Source organism: Coenobita brevimanus, chromosome 46, assembly GCF_032717465.1.
Source record: "Coenobita brevimanus isolate Jiangsu-jjx chromosome 46, ASM3271746v2, whole genome shotgun sequence".
Taxonomy (NCBI): Eukaryota; Metazoa; Arthropoda; class Malacostraca; order Decapoda; family Coenobitidae; genus Coenobita; species Coenobita brevimanus.
This window is the reverse complement of record NC_136999.1, coordinates 22,013,866-22,032,790: the sequence shown is the minus strand read 5'-3', so window position 1 is coordinate 22,032,790 and position 18,925 is coordinate 22,013,866.

Genomic DNA, 18,925 nt, shown 5'->3' with positions numbered 1-18,925 from the left:
ATAACTGTAGATTAATGTGGACTGATACCAATATAGTCGCGAGGTAGGTCTTTCTCTGTCTCACTCTTTCCCCCAACCCCAACTATCTTGTAAGTGAAGGTGAGGTAGAGACACCCTGGGGTTGAGGGGCTTTATTGTGATATAGTAATATTATTCACAGGCTACCCCTTCATTTGTGTGACGACAGATTGACGTGACCAACTGATTGTTAGAGTGACAGCTAATCTCTTACTGGCTGTCAAACTCCTACTCAGTCTTGTACTCTCCCCAATCTCCTTCTGTCTCCTGCACCTGATTTCTAGGTATATAATACTGCCTGGTTTCCGGCTGGCTGATGTGTCTGTGTGTTGTGGGTGTATAGTGTCCAACATGCTCTCATCACGTGGCTAACTGGTTTCCATGAATTTCATCAAGTGTCTGATTACATTATGTGTTTGACATTCTTGGTAGTTTGAGTCAGGGGATGTTTGTGTTTCGCTTCCTGTGCACCAGACATATCTAGCCGCTCACCGCATAATTTGCTGGTGTTACATATTGTGCCATGTTTTATTAATGCCTATTACAATTACATGTTGTGCTATGACTATACAATATTAATGCCTCTATATCGCTCGGTCACACCAAACTCGTACATACGACCGATCTTTATATTACAATCTATACACCGTTACAAGGTTGTTTATCTACTTGTTAGACCATTAAGCTAAATACAAATGTAAATGTATGGTATTCACCGTAATATTATAAAACTGAATGTAGTAACATAACTGTACAGTATAAAATATCTATCTATCTATCTATCTATCTACACACACAGAGATGCAATAGATTCACCATGAGGGAAGTGATATCTTATTATGAAGATAAACACCAACTTGATCAGGAACATTGTTAATAAATTGGTGACGTTTCGACAACTCCTTTGTCATTTTATAAACCGGTGGAAAATACAGTAAAACAAAAGAAATCACTATGTATATGATAAAAATACCAAAATAATAATTATAAAATCAAAGTAAAACACCATGTATACGAAAGAAATACAAAACAAGTGATTATGATAAGATGAGGAAATAAATCATTCAAAATTAACGTTGGTGGAATGCGGTTAAGTACAATGGAAAATTTTAAAAACATGTAATAAGATAATACATAAGTCAAGCCCTAAAAACAGAGAAGGGGCATGGAGCAGTGGTGTGAGCCCAGTGTGGGCTGTAGGTGGTGAGTGCGGAGTGATTCAGCCAAAAGGCTTGTTACCTTGTCACAAGCGTGAACAACAGACCACCCCATAAGCGAATCAGGTTTTTCAGTTGTTCACACCTGTCGTGTACTTAGGTTCTCAAAGCACCTGTTGGGATGAGTGGATACCCAGGTTGCGTCCTCAATCAACAGTTACATTAATATATCCATTGGCAAAACTCTATTGTCTTATATGGACTTGATAAAAAAAAAATGACCTACTCAATGATATTATCGATACCTAGTTCACTCTACAATTTTGATGATTAAGTGAAAGTGAAAATAACAGGTTTCCAGAAAACAAATCAGTATGTAAAGGCTAATCTGGCCATATCTAAAGAGGATATGATACAATGCCAGAATAAGTCTTCATCACCTCTCAGCATTAACATAGGGGACTTCGTATTCGCTAGTTGATATATATGTAGTTCTAAATTAGATGATAAATTTACAGGCCCACACCGTGTGATAACCAGTAACGGTAACAAAATTGAGTAAGTTTGTTCACGCAGGCGATCTTAAAGGAACTCCCAGGTATATCGAGTAGAAGGATAATGAGGAAAATTATGCACCTTCTACTTCTTTTTCTTCTTCCTCTTCTCTTCTTTTTCTTGCTCCTGCTCCTCTTTCTCCCCTTGCTATCCCTTCATCACCAACTACTCAGCCTGTCAGTGAGTACAGAAAAAAGCATCGCTCCGCAGCTCGCCCCACTGTTATTGGTCTTGCTCTTCCACGTGTCAGGTTCATTCTGAACATTAATCCGGATTTTTTTGTATAAGTAAGATGCTGTGGAGAAAGCAGAAAGCCCTTGATTAGCATTAGCTGTCCATGATTCATTTGTGTATGATAGGTAGTAATATTACCTCCGCCACCAAGGAGGGTATGTTTTACCCCGCTTTGGTTTGTTTGTTGGTCGGTCTGTCTTTTAACAGGACTACTCAAAAAGTTATGAAGGGATTTTGATGAAATTTTTTGGAGAGGTGAGCCATTGGCCAAGGAAGAACTAATTACATTTTGGGCCGGATCAGGATCAGGATCCGGAGTATCCCGCACAACATCTCCAAAAGTTCTCAGTGAACTTCAATAAAATTTTGTGGTGAGGTGGGCCTTGCACCAAGAAAGAATTGGGTAAATTTGGGGGCGAATCCGGATCTGGATCCTGATCTGGATCCTATTTAATGGCAATGGCATTGGCGGAGGTATGTGCTCTGTAAGCGAGTCCTAGTTCCATATATTATTACAACTCTGTTACTAGGTGGTATTATTTTCTCCGACAAGGAGAGCATGTTTTCACCACAGTTGTTTGTTAGTTTGTTTGTCTGTTAGCAGGATTACTCAAAAACTAAAAGAGAAATTTAGACCAAATCTAGTGGGTAGATAGGCAATGCTACTGGGAACAGTCGAGCAACTTTTGGGACCGATGCTTTTAGTTTGTTTGTCTGTCAGCAGGATTACTCAAAGGAGAGATTTGGACCAAGTTTGGTTGGTAGGTAACCCGTGTCCCAGGGCACAATTAATTAACTCTTGGGACCGATCCGGATCGTATTACAGATTGTGGATCTGGAAAACACTTTTTGCAAAACCCTAATCAGTAATGAGAAAACCTAACCCATTATGAAAAGTGGTTTGGAAATTACGTTGTCCTTGTCGGAGAGATGCTTACTACTGAGTGTCCTTCTTGTTCCATATATTATTACATCTCTGTTATTAGGTAGCATTATTCTATATAATATTACGTCTCTATTAGTAGTTAGCATTATGACAAAATATTACGCCATTGTTACTAGGTAGTAATGTTACATATATTGTTTCATCTCTGTTACTAGGAAGTATTGTTACTAATATGAAAGGAATAGGTACGAAATTGTACAAAGTTTTGAATGTCTTAATGAAAAGATAAGATCAGTGTTAACTCGTATGTCCTGTTTGATCCCTTACATTCGTGTTCGTCTACTGTTCAAACTTTCGGCTTTGTCCTCTGTTATCTTTTAATATCTTCCTCATCACAGATGTTTCTTGTAAGAATATTATAGTCTAGAGATCTCACTTCCTTCATTACATTTTTTTTTTTTTTTAGCCTTCATTTTATATATATGTCCCTCTATTGCATCTGCTAGGATTTTTGCTCATAGTGGTTTTTGTTCATTGCTGTGATAAACGTAGGGAAAAGAAACTCCATGAGATTAGGTTACACTGTGGAAGAAAGACAACAGTTAAATTGGTTCAGTGAGAAAGTGACGAGAATTTGCAACCTGACACTGAAGGTGGAGAAATTTGAGTGGGACTGTGATAAAATAATTCATCATGGCACACTCCACACCTACTATACAGTGTTGATTTGTGTGAAGACGTGTGGACATTCAACTAATTATTTGAACATTATTTATTTATGACGAGACCTTATACTCTCGTAATACCATGGTGATTTCTGTATGACCACCTGTTATGTCATATTTCATCACTGTAACATGTAGCAGTGTGATATAATATTCTTATGTATGGACATTAAGTTGATATTTTCCCTGTTAACCAGTATATTCATATTATTACCTGCCCCCACCCTGGAGGGGCTCAGAAATGGGTATTGTTTTCACTCGGTTTGTTTGTTTGTTTGCTAGCTTGTTTGTCTGGCTGGCTGGCTGTTAACTTTACACTAAAACTGCTGGTGCGATTTTGACTAAAATTACAGGACGTGATCGCCTGATTAAATTTTGGGCCAAATTTGGCGAAGGCCCAGGCTGTAGGCCCCAAAAACGTTAAAAAAAATAAAAATAAAACGGATACGGGTAGAAATCGTTCTTTCGCCATAACTCGTTTCTAATTCGCCATATCGACACTAAACCAAAACCTAAAGGTGTATGTTTCATATCTGCATCTTATAACATGCCTTATTACATCAGGGGGGTCAGTCCCCAGTTCGTCGTAGGTGGGGTCAGTGTCAGGTAGGTCGGGCCTTAAAATTCAGAAGGGCATGAAATTGCCAATTTTCACCTGATTTACTCCAAATTCGATATGTGACATCTTTGACTAGATATTCTCTTGCGTTTATAGATCAGCACTAAAATGACTGCCAGGGACGGGTTTGCTGTGCCTTGACACTGTTTGTTGTTAATATAAATTATTGTCATTAATTTTCTTATCATTCTTTTATAATATAAATGTTGCTTCTATATTTGTACATTAAGTTAGGTAGATATTTTTCCCTGTTAGCTAGTCCACTCTTATTAGCATAATGTGTTTTTATATATTTTTTTCTTATCATTCACTTATATCAATGTTATTTTACTATTTAAATTGTCTTCTGTTAATCTCTATATGTAACAAAAAAAATATCGGGAGATCTTTGCTTCACCAGTAAGGGGAAAGAAATGTAAGAGTAAGCAATCGGATGTTTCGCGCTGCCCCATCTGTGAGTCAGGACTGAGAACAGCAGACCCTTTGTCAACAGCCTAGGGGTGACAATGAGCAACCCACAAAGGAAACTCTCTAGCTATGATCTGAAAAACTGCATGAAAGTTAGAAATCAACAACACTCCCTAGGTGTAACGCCTTAAGCTCCTCGATATACCATCCAATGAGAATACGGAGTTTTTAAGGTCACCTGAAATCCTGATAGCAAATTCACGGGCCCACATCTCACAAGGGTAGAGAGAGGCATCGCAAGGTTTGAAATGGTAGGAACAGGTAGGGAAGAAAAATGCACGGTAGTGAGGGGCAGAGTAGAACTCGGTTGGATAGGATGACAGAGGGAAGAGTAAGGTAAGGTAAAAAGGCAGAGTAGGGTAAAGTATGAGGAGTCAGAGGAGGGTAGGGTAGAGCAAGGTAATGATATAGCAGAGTATGGTCGCAAGAGGCAAAAAATTTGGGTAGGGTAGGAGGTATCAGGGCATAGCATGGAAGGATATAGAGAGGTAAAATAGAACTGAATAGGAAAAGGGAATACACAACAGAGTAGGACAGGGAAAGCGAGGGTAGAGAATGTTAGGGTTGGGAGAGACAAGGTAGGGCATCGCAGGGTAGAGAGTGGCAAAACAAAGGTGGAGAGGGAAAAGGGAGGCACAACGGAGCAGGGCACGGAAAAAAGGGGTAGAGTGTTGTAGGGAGGAGCAGGGTTGGGAAGGGTGAGGTAGTGAGAGGTAGGGAAGGGAAAGGAAGGGAGAGGCAGGATTGGTTACAGTTGGGAGAAGTATGGTAGAAATGCAATGGTTGGAAAGGATAGGGAGATACATGATAGAAGTGGGTAAGGAGAGGCATGGGATGAAAGGGTAGCGAGAGGAAAAGTAAGGTAGGCTAGGCAGAGCAAGGTGGGCCAGACTAGGAAGAAGTTGAGTAGGGTAGGGCAATATAAGCAGATGCAGGGTAGGATTTAGTAAGAAGAGGGGTAGGACTGAGTAAGGAGAGGCAGAGTAGGATGGGGAGAGGCAAGGTATAGGATGCCAAGGAGAGGCAGGGTAGGGTGGGGTAAGGTGAGTATATGTAGAGATGGGAGGATTAGGAGAGGCAGGATAACGTGTGGTCATTAGCATTAGGGTAAGGTAAAACAGGGTAAAGCAAGGTAGGGAAGGGTAGGGTAGGGAGTGGGATGGTTGTGTAGGGTATAGAGAGGCAAGGCAGGGTAGGGAGAGAGTGTAACACAGTAGTGTAGGGTAGGGAGACAGGGCAGGTTAGGGTAAAGTAAGGGAAGGATAGGGTAAGTGAAAGGTAGGGTGGCGTATTCAGACAGACACGGTAGTGTAGAAAGGGAGATGCAGAGGAGGGTGGGGTACGGTAGGGTAAGGCAGAGTAGGGAATAGCAAGGTATTGTAGGCCATGGTGAGGCAGAGCAGGATAAAGTGGGAAGTGGGATGGTAAGGTAAGGTATAACGAGAATGGGTAAGGTATGCAAAGAGGCAACGTAGGGTAGGGAGAAGTAGGGTTGGGTAAGATAGGGTAAGATTGTGAGAGAAAAGGTAGGGTAAGATAGGGAGAACCAGATTATGCTACGGTATGGTAGGGTAAGGAGAGGCATCATCTGGTAGGGTAGGGTAGGGTTGTAAGGGGCAGACTATGAGATGAGAAGTGAGAGTAGGGTAAAGCAGAGAGAGTCTGGGTATGATATGATGGAGCTGTGTAGGGAAAGACAACCCTTGGTTGGAAGGGGTAGCAAGAGACAGGGTTGGGAATGACAGGATAGAAAGAGGAAAAAACAAGTTGGATAGGGAAAGAAGAGGCACAGTAAAGTAGGGCAGGAAGAAGAAGAATAGAGTAAGTCAGGGAATGGATGGGTTGGGAAGAGTGTGGTAGGGAGATGTTGGGCAGTGAAGAGAGAGGCAGAGTGGGGTAGGGTAGAGAGAGGCACAGTAGGAGAGGGTAGGGAGATGTATGGTAGGAGAGATTAGAGAAAAGCCTGGAATAGGAAGGTTGAGAGATCAAAGGTAGGGTAGAGAGATGCAGAGTAGGGTAGGCAGAGTTAGGCAGGTCAGAGTAGGCAGAAGCAGAGTAAGGTGGGGCAATGTACGGAGAAGCAAGGTAGGGTTGAGTAATGAGAGGCAAGCTAGAGTTATGACAGGCAAGGTCGGGTTGAGTGATGACAGGCAGGGTAGGGTTGGGTAATAAGAGGTAAGGTAGGATGGGAGAAGGCAGGTTACTGTATGGTGAGGAGAGGCAGCATAGTGTATGGAATGACGTGGCGGGGTCGGGAGAACCAGGTAAAGGCAGGGTAAGTTAGGGAAAGGTGGAATAGGGACAGGCAGAGTTTGTTAGGGTCGGAAGAGGCAGAAATGTGAAGGAAGAGACAGGGCAATAAAGGGGCAGGAGGAGAAGGCTCTGGTAAATCTTGGTAGGGTAGGGAAAGACACAGTCGAATAGGGTAGGATGGGATAGGGATAGGTAGGTTAGGGTAGGGTATTATACTGAGAGGCAGGGTAATTTAGGCTAAAGTAGGAAGAGGCAGGATGGGATAGGTACGATTGGTAAGAGGTAGAGTATGGTTAGAGGAGCAAGAATAATGTAGACTAGTGAGGGCCTGGGCATGATAGAGCAGAGCAGGGTTGGGAAAGAGAACACATGGCAAGGAAGGGTAAGGAGAGGCAAAACAGGGTGGGGTAGGATAGAAATAGGGTAGAGAAAGGTAGGGAGAGACAAGGCTAGGATGTGTGTAGTTAAGAAAGGCAGAGCAGGGAAGGGAAAGGTATGGTAGGAGAAGGTAGGGAAAGACATGTTAGGAGAGGGACAGGTGAATCTTGGTATTGCAGGGAAGGGAAAGGAGGAGTAGGGTAGGGTAGGGAAAGGTTGGGTAGGGAAAGGCAGAGTAGGGTAGATTAGGTAGAGCAAGGCAGCAAAGAATATTGAGAAACAGAGTAGGGTAGGGTAGTGTGATGAGTGGAAGGAAAGGTTTAAGGATGGTGAGACCGGGTGTGATGGATGGGGTTACGTATAGTATGACAATGAGAGGCAGAAATAGGGGAGAGAATGACAGAGATGGTTCAGAGGAGAGAGGCAAGGGTATGAGTGGATTGAGAGAGGCAAGGTAGGGTAGAGTAAAAGAGCAAGGATAGGGCTGGGTATGATAGTGAGAGGCACAATAGGGTAGGGTAGGGTAGGAAGAGGCAGGGAAAGGTAGGAAGAGTTAGAGTACGGTTCAGTAGGGAGAACCAGTGTATGATATTGCATGATATGATTGGGAGAGGGTAGGGTAGGACAGGGTAGGGTAAGGTAGGGAGAAGTAAGCTTTAGCATGGCAGGGCAGGGAGGGGCAATGCAGGATAGGATAGAGACAGGAGAGGCAGGGTACAACACCCAACTTGCTCCAGCTTTCAAACAACACTTCCCGATCCACACCAACCTGCACCAGCGTTCAGACCACACCTGATCGTGCTCGGAAGTTTCGGCCACGGATGTTTGGGCCACGGACATTTTGTACAATGCGCCACCACCCTTGGAAGTTTTGGCCACGGAGGGAAGGGCATAGGTTAGGTTACGTTAGGTTAGGTAAGGTAAGGTTAGGTAAGGTTCACACTTCACACTTCAAAACATCTTAGGTTGGAGGCCCATGGCCCAAACATCCGTGGCCGAAACTTCCTACATTCCACCTGATACACCTTCGACCTTTCCGAGCCACCACACCTACGCTAACACATACCTGGAGCATTTATTAGGGTGGTAAAATAAATAACTTCTGATTTTTGCTGTTCCACAAGGCTGTCCCTTCTCCAGCTGACAAGGCATGTTTCTGGCAAATAATTTCATCTGATTTTGACAAATTTAGAGGTTGCACTAAATGATTTTATTTTTTTTTTGAGGGGGACACTTGGCGGAAAGTGGATAAAATTCGAATTATTTCAGACTTTTTAAACGAAATGTGTTAGTGCTATACTAACTACTTTTAAAACTACATAAAAATGTATAAATGTGAGTTCATTAAAAACAAATTATTAACAACTTTCAACTCTGTATAAAACGAATGTATGTAAATGATTCAGATTCATTACACCTAGAAGTTCTGTAATGATGGTATAACATACTGAATATTTACTCACTGTGTGTGCACAGACATGTTTTACTTATTATACAATTTAATATACAAGGTTTAGGTTAGCTGAGTTCAGTGAAAGCTGAAAGTAGTTTATTGTGACAAAACAGCAGGTTTGTTAGAAGATGGGTAAATTTGCCTGTAAATTCTGACTGTAATAGAAACTGCAATTGGTCTTCATTTTTTGTTTGTGTAGTGTTCAAGACAATGAGACTAGTGCCTCGCTCTGCAAAGTGATTCACCACTTTTCCTCCACAGATTTTTCTCTGTATGGCACAATAAGTGTCATCTGCTAGCCAGGTAGCAGGGTCTTTTTCCAGATATTCTAACTCTTCGCTGTATACAGTAACCAGATTAAAGGGCTTCATTGACTTGCTTGTAATGTCTGTTTCTAATGGATGACTAGTGTCAAATTCTATGGCTGGGATCCAATGTGCACAATCTGATTTTGGTGGGCTCCTCAAGCTCGCTACCATTGCAGCCTGTGTATCATTACTGACAGAGTTATCAAGCAGAGCCACTAGGGCTAGGTGGTCAGACAAACACCAGAGATATCGTTTGATTGCTTTTAAGGCCTCTCTGATACTGACATCAGGATATGACTAAAGAATGTAACGAACTTCAAATCATTGAAAGGGTGTTTTGAGGGACTGGAGTTTCATGCCCGAACTCAGCATATATCGGAGCGACAAATAGTCCAACTTTCATTAATCCTTTTAATTCACGAGCACATAATCAATCACTGCCTTCCATTCATTCACTTCACCACCCACCCTTTTCATCACTCGCCCCATAGACCTATGGATCATTTTATGCCTAAGACGGTATTGGCTATCACCAACCCCCTCCCCGTATAAATGTCAACCAAAGCAGCACCATTCTCATCCACTTCTGTAGGGACATCCCATTCATCAACTACTCCTTCCACCTTCCCATTCCTTACTTCCCCATTCGTATCTCCAGACAAAAAAGCTCTCGCACTCCTCTCAAACTTTTCCATGCATACCTTCACATTTGCCCAGAACTCTTCTTCCTCCCTAGTTCCACGGTCTTCCCTTGCCACATATACACACACAATCGCCAATGCTTATATTCCAGATTTCAGTCTTACCCACACAGTCCATGAACCAACTGATCCATACTCTCTTGTATTTTCCTTCCGTCTCTTGCACAGAACAATACATACACCCTCCTTTGCCCTCTCATTTTCACCTATTTCCCCATATATACCCATTCCATACCCCGACTTAGTCACACGCTCACCTGGCCTTTTAGTCTCAGTTAGTCCACATATGTTCACTTTTGCATCCTCAAGCACCTGGACAATCTCTCCCTCTTTCACCTCATCATTCGTATCCCCTCACATTCCATGTTGAAATCCGCACCATGTCCTTTGTTCGGTCCTTGGTCGTCACCTGTTGGTCAGTCCTGATCCACACCGACGTAATTCAGGATTAATATAACACTTCGCGCCTCAAACTGACTTGAGCAATAACTTCATACTACACATCCGACTCAGACCTTTGATATGCATAGCATCTGGCACAGGGTAATTTGATAAGATAACGGCAATGGTTTTATTATGCCGGTGATAATGACATTAAGGGGAACTGGTATGACAAATTGGTCACTGTGGCGGGGAAGGAGACGATGATATGGTTTTAGTGATAAGACTAGGCTTCGTGTCGTGTGTTGTGGCGAGATGAGAGTAATGGTGACAGTGGCTGTATGTGGTGATGGTAAAGACGCAGAAAGAGGAGGATCGTATGGAAAACTGATCTGAGACTGATAAAATATATTCCAAATATTTTTCTCTAGTATCTTTTTGTATTAAGACCAGGTGATAATGGAAGTGTTTTGCCCCTCATTTGAATTCACTGTTACCATTTGCAAAAAACTAGTTTTCCGTTGATCATGAGATATAACTAATTACTCAACATGGCTGCAGGACAAACAGGCCATGCTATTTGCTGTATAAATGAAAATTGCCTTTTTATTTCATCACTTTTAATTATTTATAGTATATTTGAACATAAAACATAATTTTGCTTATATGATACACACAATTGGTCATAAGGAATACAATAAAGATGATGAAAGCCTACTAAATTCAACACAATATGTTCGTGTAGTGTGTTAATCATCATACAGTGGTTTTAATTTCGTTAGCAAAGCCACTTTCACCTTTCACATTTTTCCCTTATGCTAGTATTACAAGCAGCAGTACATGACTGCTTATTATTTTTCTTGCATTTGCAGTTACCATTTCTGCATTCATGGTACAGTTGCAGCTGATCAGTTCCAAGCAGGGCTTGGGCACCGAGTACAGGGACATCAAGTCGGGGATTAGAGCGCCTCTCGTAATTCTCCATCCCATAGTCTCTGGTGGAGACAGTACAGGATGCTGCTTGTCAGCCAGTTCCGATTCTGCTGCTTGATAATGTGTCCGCTTGATGTGGATGAACAAAGCATCATGTATTAGTGGCATCTTCTCCAAGAATAGGCTTGAATAAAGACGGTTGACCTAGTGCTGTCCACAGATGTACTTGTGCTGGCTTTGTACACTTTGCAGATGAAGGCTTCTGCATCATGTAAAGTTTAGTCAGTGAGATCATCTTTGCTCAGGGTTGACAGGAGGTCGTGATGTTCTGTGAAGTTGTTCGAGCAGGATTTCTTGGTGTGGCCAACCAGGAATGAAAGTATGTCAGAATCTATTAACGAATGAAGGGCTGGCAAGGTGCTAAGAGCAGGATTGTTAAGCTGAGCTGCAACTGAGTCAGTCGGGATATATTTTGGTGTCCTGGATGTTCCTGATTTCATCCAGATCTTCGAACATGACATTTTTGCAAAGTGGGCTAGAAGGAGAACCAGCACATCAGTGTCCCGATCAGCAAGTAGAATGCTGGATGATTTTACACAGTGTAAAATTATTCGAGTGTCAGCTTCCTCGAAATGTGCTTCAAGCTTGTCAGTTTTGATGTCAGGGGTACAGGGCTCGACCTGCTCATTATAGGTGAAACCACCACCATCAACTATGGTTTTGTTCCTAGGTGCGTGCACGATCATCTACTGCTATTAGAACCTTGCCAAATCTGCTTAATTTTCTTCAAGCATGATGAAACTGCCCCATGTTTGTGGAAGACGAACATTGTCTTGTATTTCTCTTCTTACAGGTACTGCTTGCATTCCCCATCTCTCATGATTGAGAGCTCATAGTGCCTGTCAAAGACAATTATCTATTTGGCTGAATACACCACCACTCTGTAATACAGATGAACCATTGATGATGGTGGTGGCTTCCTCACCAAGGTCTGCTGCTTGCAGGCTCTGGGAGCAAAATGTGTCACCAATCAATACCTCTGACAGGAGTGACTCTGAACCTGATCAGAGGAGAAGGCATGAGCTCATGTTTCAGTATCCCTTCGAGGTTTGCATGTCTCCATGCTTTGAATGCAATAAGTAGACACTGAAAGAATTTTCGATCAGCTTGAATGATTTTTCTGGCACTTGTCTGCGACTGCCTTGGCTCCACTTGAAAGAAAGAAGAGGTCAGAAGCTTGTTCCTTGGCTTTCTCTCTCTGAACGGAATTTTTCTGTCTTCATCTGCCAAGAGCTTTTCCTCAACAGACTGGGCTAGCTGGTCTTGGCATTTCTGGCAAGCCATCAATTAATTGTCCTCGATGTTCTTTGTGACAATGTCCTTTGTGACAATGTTTTGCCGGTTTGGAGATGCATCATCAGAGAATAGGTTGAAACGCTAGAAAGTTTTCAGGAGATTGTTCTTATCTCCTTCAAACAAAAAATAAATGCTCCCACCTTCAGCCCTTCTCCCGGTAATGACTCGAGCTGCCTGGAACCACTGTCTGACTCCCTTCTTCTTCATTTCTTCAACATTCTCGGCATTTCCTCTAACTTTCGCTCAGTTGAGCACCACCTCTCCTCTTCTAGACCTCACCTTCTTTTCCTAACTGAGACTCAGCTGTCTGAGGCAACTGACAGCAAACCCTTTTCTGTATCCTCCTACTTTATACTCATCTCAAAGCCAAAGGTGCCTGTTATGTGTATATATAAGCAACGACTTAAGTTTTTTTCTCATGTTCTTGAACTCGATTCTTCTGAATTCTCCACACTCTGGCTTCGGCTTTCCTGTCATTCTCTGACTAAATATATCTGCTCTGTTTATTTATCCCCTAATTCTAGTGACTACCAAAAATTCTTTTACTATATTACTTCTACAATCGAACACATTCTATCCATTTCTCCTTTCTCTGAAATCTCCATTCTAGATTTAAATGTCCAACACCACCTTTGGCTTTCCCCTCTTTTCACTGATCCACCTGGTGAGGAAGTCTACATCTTTTCTATCCTTAATGACCTTGAGCAGCTTGTACAACACCCTATCCATATCCCTGACCGCCTTGGAGAGAGCTGCAACATACCTGACCTCTTCCTTACAACTAATCCTTCTGCTTACACTGTTAATCTTTCCCATCCGATCACAACCTTATTACCTTAACCTGTCCTATCGCTCCGGTACGGCCTGTGGACCCACCAAAGAAACGTCGCCTGTGGCATTTTGGAGCTGCAGATTGGGAGGCCTTCAGGCAGTACTTCTTTGATTTTCCATGAAATGATTATTGCTTCCATGGCCAGAAGCCATCTGAGTGTGCTTTGCACATTACAAAGGTTATTCGCTCAGGTATGGAAACATACATTACCATCTCATATCTTTTGAATAATGCAAGAATGCCTTGGTTTAATCACGCTTGAACTAATGCTGTCCACAACAAGGAGAGGGCCTATAAATGGTACCAGAGCCAACCCACCCCTGAATCACATCTTTTTTGTGTTTCTGCCTAGAATCGTGCTAAGTCTGTTCTTCGCTCTGCTAAATATAAATTCATCCATATTAACTGCTCGCAACTCTCCAATTTGAATTCTTCCCACTCTTTCTGTCACCTTGCCAAAAACCATTCTAACAACTTTACTTCATCATCCTTCCCTCCTATTTCCTACTCTGATGGTTCTGTAGCTATTTCTTCTACCGAAAAAGCAGATCTCACCATTCAGGGTTTCTCCTCCAATTCCACCTTCGACGATTCTGGTGCTGTTCCTCCATCACATCTCCCCTCCGACTTCCTCATGGCTGACATCAAAAATTTCTTCAGTTGATGTATTTTCTACCATCACAGGCCTTAATACTAACAAGGCATATGGGCCTGATAGAGTCCCTTCTGTTGTCCTCAAGTACTGTGCTTCTGTGCTTACACCCTGCCTAGGAAAACCCTTTCGCCTTTGTCTATCAACTTGTACCATTCCTTCTTGCTGGAATTTCGCTCTCATTCAGCCAGTCCCAAAGAAGGGTGACCATTCCCAACCCTCCAACTATCGTCCAATTGCTTTAACATGCTGTGTCTCAAAAGTTTTTGAGTCAATTCTTAATAGAAAAATTCCAAAGCATCTTTCCTATCGCAACTTTCTTTCTGATCGTCAGTATGGGTTCCGTCAGCAACGCTCCACTTGTGATCTTCTCACCGACCTTTCAGACTCCTGGTCATCCTTCTTTCAGGACTTTGGCGAAAGCTTTGCAATTGCAATTGACATCTCAAAGGCTTTTGATCGAGTCTGGCATAAATCTTTAATTTCCAAACTGCCCTCTTACGGTTTCTATCCTTCTTCTGTGCCTCCATCTATAGCTTCCTTTCTGGTCGTTCTATAGCTGCTGTTTTAGATGGCCATCGTTCTTCTCCTAGATCTATCATTGCCAGGCTCACTAACTGCCGGATCCAGTCTAATTTGAGGAAACTTTTCCAATACACCTAAATTGCTTTTGACATATAAAGCCACCAGCCAATCTGAGCTGTAGACCCAATATGATGGCTAATGAAGGACTGCTCAAGCAAAGCTGCGAGCCACATAATATGAGTTTCAGTTTACACTGGTTATATAACAGTGACTCAGGGGAACTATACCACTTTCAAAATAATCGACCCGGCAGGGGCTGGTGAGGAGAAATATCAGTTCCTTTATGTTACCATGAAGGCAGAAAGAGCAAACTAAATTTTTATCAGTACAGTAACAGAGTTCATCAGAGTTTGTTACAGACACTTGGTGTACTTGTAGTGTAAGGCACTAGTAGCTGCTTTCCCTATAGGCGTTGGACGGTTATCTGATCATGTATTGCCACCACAGGCCTTAAACCGGACACATATTCTTAATGTCGTGGAGAAAAGAAGCCTAAGCTAAGCTTCGGAAGGAAATAATAGAAACGAGAAAACACTTAGAGATCGCATATCTCCTACAAAGCTATACCATAAAAAGGATCCGGATCCGGATGCGGGTCCGTGGAGATATTGTGTGGAATACATAGGATCTAGATCCGTCCCCGAATTTACTCAATTGTTCTTTGACCCATGACTCACCTTCCACAAAATTTCATTAAAATTCATAGAAATTTTCTGGAGATATTATGCGGGATACATAGGATCCGGATCTTCCCCCAATTTTCATCAATTCTCTCTTGGCCCATGGCCCACCCTTCCACAAAATTTCATTGAAATTCGTTGAGAACTTTTGGAAATATCGACTGGACAAACAGACATACAAACGTTTGTAAATACAAAACCTCCTCCAACTTCGTTGGCGGGGATAACTATTCCTAATCCAGAACTGTATTCAATGTCGGGTAGGTAAAGAAAATAAATCACATTAGAGGGCTTGACTTCCAGAAAATAGTGGCTGTGTGCAAGTAGGTTGATGAATATGGGTATTTTATAAATGCAGGTTTGGAAAACTTTTAGGAGAGAATAAAGTTTGTGCGTTTTGTTGAAGTTGCGGTGCCGAGGCAACATGGGTAGGAGCAAATAGAAAGATGGAGGATGAACGTGAGAGAGAGAGAGAGAGAGAGAGAGAGAGAGAGAGGGGGGGGAATTCTACTGTCTTACTAAAATTTTATCCTTTTGATGGACTAGGCGTTTTCGTATGAGAGAAGGAAACGACTAGCGCGGTCACAAGGGAATCGAGGGAGAGGACTAGGGAAGTTGTGCCGGACGGGGATGAACGTTTAGGGCATGAGTACGTGAATATTGAGAGGTGAGTGTTTCAAGGGCGTGTTGAGTGTTTAAAGGCTGAGGTGACTGACCGAGAAAGAAATGGATGGAAATATGCTATGAAATGTGCACATGAAAGCACGGGTGAGTATAAAAAAGCTGAGAGATGCATGTCAAAGCTGCACTAAATCTATATAAGCATAAAAGTAACTATTTGAACGATGAAATAAGTATTTGAAGACAGCAAAAAATAAGAATGAAAACAAACAAACATTTTTTTGTGTGTCATCGATGATCTGCGTCTGCCATTTGTTATCAGGGTGTATATTACGGTGCACTCCTAACCCTTAATTAAGCACCAGACGGGATAAGATAAAGTTTGCAAGAAAACTAAATTAACTTTATTGTACACTATAACATACACAACCAAAGAAGAAACCAGGGTTCGTTTTACAAAAGGGAGGATTCATATAAGCCTCAGGATACAAATATAAAACAAGTTATTACTTACCTAACCAGAATACACTCAGTGGAAGCTAAGTACTCACAAAGCTCGAGGAAACGTGGAGACTTCGAAGGTTAAATCCAGATATTAATCACACACCAGTGTAAATGGAGGAGTGAACCAAAATGGGAAATTGTACACAAACAGTGTGTTTTGTAATCAAAGTCACGTATTGAGTAGTGTTGGGGAAAAGTGCAACACAATGTGACAAAAGTGTAACGTGACAGTAAATGTGTACAAATGTGTACAAATGACAAAATGTGTACAGGGATGTGTGTACGAAATGAGATAAAAATCTGTCTCTTCTCACTTTCCTGGAGCTTATAAAGGAGCTTACTCCGCCTTTCTCAGTTAATTAACCACTAGGCTGTCTTAAAAATAATCTCTGTCCATACAGAAACAATAGAGGCACCTGCTACCAATGAGTGCCTCATACACTCCACACAGAACCAATTGCGTGCCATCAAGAACGTGACGAAAGTGCCATTTAGGCTTCTAATTGGCAAACATCCCTACTTTGCTCCTCCCACATTATGTCACACCCACAGTTCAAGGACAAGAGGAACTTTCTGCGTAATTTGTGAGAAAAACATCTGGTGTCTTATCAGTTGAGAAGGCAAAAGTGACCGCTTGATTTTACCCTTACAGGCAACAAAACTGATAAGAAAAAGATTTTATGTTATTGATGGCTTGCTTCTCTCCCCTTTCCTTATCACCTTATCCTCTATTTCACTGATTCGCTTCTGGGGTAACTACCAGTGACACCTCCCTTCCTGAGAGAAGAAATTTTCCAAGGGGAAATTTCTGGATACTGTACAATCAAGTTCTGGACAGCTAATCTGCTAAAACATTACTAACACCTTTTACATGTCTTACATCTAGGGAGTATGCTTGCAAAAATAGGGTCCAGCAGGTCAATCTAAGATTTTTGTCCTTAACTCAGGACAAAAATTTCAGAGGATGGTGATCAGTGTACACTACAACATCACCTGACCCATTGGGTTATGGAACCACTATGACCGGGGAGCACCACCCACTTTGACAGGACTCGATTAACCCCTGCTGCAACATGTAGTTCAGCTCCTCTCGAATGATGGTCTGCTTCTGAGGACTAGCCCAGTAGGGGGACTGATTTACAGGGCTGGCATCTCCATTGTCCACATCGTGCTGTGCCACTTCCGTCCGTCCTGGGGTGTCCCAGAAGACATCAGGGAACTTCCTGAGAAGGGCAACAAGCTCAACACACCGCTCTGCAGTCAAGTGGGAGAGTTTATCAGTCATTGTACTCCAAGCTTCCTGGTTTTCTCTCCAACTGGTCATCTGGTCCAAAGTCAAAGGGCAGCCCTCGTCTTCCGCCAACTCGTCAGCCGACACCACGCATGCAGCACTAGGGGGGTCCGCAAACTCGACAGCCAACACCATGCATGCAGCATTAGGGGGGTCCACGTCTCACCTATGGTACTCCTTCAACATATTTGTATGGCACAATCTTCGTTCCTTCCTCCGGTCTGGGGTTAAAATGACATAATTTACTTCACCTACCCTTGTTTCCAATAGATAAGGGCCTGCAAAACTTGCCTGCAGAGGCTGACCATGAATGGGAAGCAAGACAAGAACTTGATCGCCGGGGTGAAACACTCTGTGCCTAACTTTCTTAGAGTGGTCATACCATCTCTTCATCTTCTCCTGAGAGGACTCCAAGTGTGCCCTGGCTACTTCCATACTATAGGCCAGTCTTTCTTTAAATTTTGACACATAGTCTAGCAAGTTAATTTGGTCATCATCCTTGACCCATTGTTCTTTGAGGAGTTAAAGAGGACCTCTTACTTCATGGCCAAAGATTAGCTGAAATGGGGAGTAGCCCAAGGACTTGCTCGGTGCCTCTCTGGTTGCAAAAAGTAGGAAAGGCAAACACTTGTCCCATTCCTTTTCATCAACACATAGTTTTCTGAGTATACTCTTCAAAGTTCGGCGATACCTCTCTAATGCACCTTGACTCTGAGGATGATTTGCTGAGGAAGTGATCTGGGAGTTTCCTAACTCCTTAACGGTTTGTCTGAACAGTTTGGAATTAAAATTACTGCCTTGATCCGACTGCACTTCCTTAGGGAGACCAAAATGGGTAAAGAAGGTTAGCATCTCCTTTACAACCAATTTAGCTGAAATATTTCTCAAGGGAATGGCTTCAGGATATCTAGTGGCCATGTCTAACATTGTGAGGATATACTGGTGGCCTGAAGAGTTTCTTAGGCAAAGGGCCAACAATGTCCACAAGGACTATAATGAATGGGGCCTCAAACACAGGTAGAGGAATCAAAGGAGCCGCAGGGATGGGCTAATTGCTCTTATCGACTAGGTGACACGCGTGACATGCCCAACAGAACCCGGAGACATCTCGACGGATTCCAGGCTAGTAAAAATGCTGCCAGATAAGGAAGAGAGTCTTCCTCACCCCTAAGTGACCTGCTAAAGAAGAGTCATGAGCAATGGACATAATTTTTTGCTTATAGGGTCTTGGAACCACAACCTGATGCACAGTCTCCCACTTGTTATCATGAGCAACACTAGGAGCTCTCCAACTTCTCATTAACACGTTATTTGGCGTTAAATAATAACACTCTG